Below are 2,169 nucleotides of genomic sequence, written 5' to 3'. Positions count from 1 at the left end.
AGAGGATATTGGATCCCATTACAGATGGTTGTGAGCCACCATGTGATTGCTGGGAATTGAACTCAGGACCTCTGTAGGAGCAGTCAGTGCTCTTAACTGATAAGGCATCTCTCCAGCCCTTGTGCTATTTTCTTAATAGTATTTAATGTCTATAATCAAAGTGGCTTTCATTTCCTCTAAGTTATCAGGAATAATAAATTCGTTTTCTCCTATAATCTCACTTGACAACCAATGCAGATTGCTGTAAATAAATATGTAGATTTTCCACACAGAAATCAGTCAGATCTGCAGCAGACAACAGTTGGTGCTCTTTATTTACTTCCATTCAGATCTCCACAATTCTCCCTTTTAGATGTCAGTCCCAAATTCAGTTATTTTACCCACCAACTATAAGGTACAGTCACCACAATTAATTTGCCAGAGTCACAGAATTCAAACCAGTTTGAACTACAGAGGAAAATTGTATGTCAGAGAAGGAGCAAAAAAACTCCATGCCTTCAGAAGGAATTACCCCTAGAAACGTTTCTTCCACCTATCTGGAATCTCCAAACCAATCCTTTCTGCCCCTTCCCCTTTAAGTAATCATGATTAATTAGATCATTTAGGCTTCAGTTCTCTTTCTTGGAGGTTGGGCAGTATGGTTGAATGTCAATCCTCAAGTACTGTCTAGATCTTTTCTGAAGCTTCTGAAAGGTTACAACCATAAATCAGTTCATTAGCACACGAAAAGGATATCACTTTGAAGAGTCTAAGGATATTGAATTGTTGGGTACAGAACAATAATAAAGACCAAATATATATTTCACAGTACCACATTGGTGGCTAACTTCTTACATATGACTATATAAAATGTATCTGTTTGGGGGGGATGACTGGAAGAAAGCATAGATGTTCTCTAATTGCTGTTAAAGTATGGTTTTACAAACTGGCTTTGATATTTGTGATGTCTTGAGAACATAATGATCCTTCTCCAGCCATCATCACAAACTACAGACATTGTACAAGCAATACATTTAAGTTTGTGAAAAATAGCCCAAAGTATTTTATAGTATTGGTTATTGTCTTCTGGGTATAAGAAAAGGATAGAATTTGGACTAGGGTGGTATCTTCTCAGTAAACTATTTGCCATGTAAGCATGAAGACCTGAGTTTAATCCTTGGGATCAACATAAAAAGCCAGGTTGCTGGTCCATGTTTTGTAATCACAGCACCGGGAATACAGAGTTAGAAAAACTCCAGGGCCTTGCTATTCAGTTAGCCTAGTCTATTGCATATACAAGAGAGTAAGTTAGGATCACTGACATGTCTTAAATAAGTATAGTTCACACACTTCTCTCCATTTTTCTTTCCAGTCTTTGTTCACTTTCTCCTCTTGGAGGCAACACACTACTTGACATTCATCTTAAAAGTCTATATGCTTCTGAACAAGTGCTTTTTACTTAACTGTTTTCACTTGTGAATTTTTTCATCTATGCATTATTTACTTTACTCCAGCTAAGGTTTTTCTTTACTTACATCCCAAGAGAGGTAAGAGTTATTCCATAAATGAGTATTGTCTTAGTCAGGGTTTCTACTCCTGCACAAACATCATGACCAAGAAGCAAGTTGGGGTGGGAAGGGTTTATTCAGCTTACACTTCCATGCTGTTCATCACCAAAGGAAGTCAGGACTGGAATTCAAGCAGGTCAGGAAGCAGGAGCTGATGCAGAATCCATGGGGAGATGTTACTCACAGGCTTTCTTCCCCTGGCTTGCTCAGCTTGCTCTTATAGAACCCAAGACTACCAGCCCAGGGACGGCACCGCCCACAATGGACTGGGTCCTCCCACCTTGATCCTAGTTGAGAAAATGCCTTACAGTTGGATCTCATGGAGGCATTTCCACAACTGAAGCTCCTTTCTCTGTGATAACTTCAGCTTGTGTCAAGTTGACACACAAAACCAGCCAGTACAAGTATTATTTGCATAATTCATGTGTTTTGTTTTCCACAATAGTAATTTTCATTGTTTTCTATTAGTGATGCTAATAGAATGCTAAGATACTACTTGGTATAACTTAAATTAATATTGACTGAGTTAATTATTTTATCACCTGTAAGTTTTCTGGCTTCAAATGAGACAGCTTAAAAACTATGGTCAGTACAGATACCTGAGGAATACCACAACACGGTG

Source organism: Rattus rattus, chromosome 10, assembly GCF_011064425.1.
Source record: "Rattus rattus isolate New Zealand chromosome 10, Rrattus_CSIRO_v1, whole genome shotgun sequence".
Classification (NCBI taxonomy): Eukaryota; Metazoa; Chordata; class Mammalia; order Rodentia; family Muridae; genus Rattus; species Rattus rattus.
Note: the sequence above shows the minus strand (reverse complement) of the source record.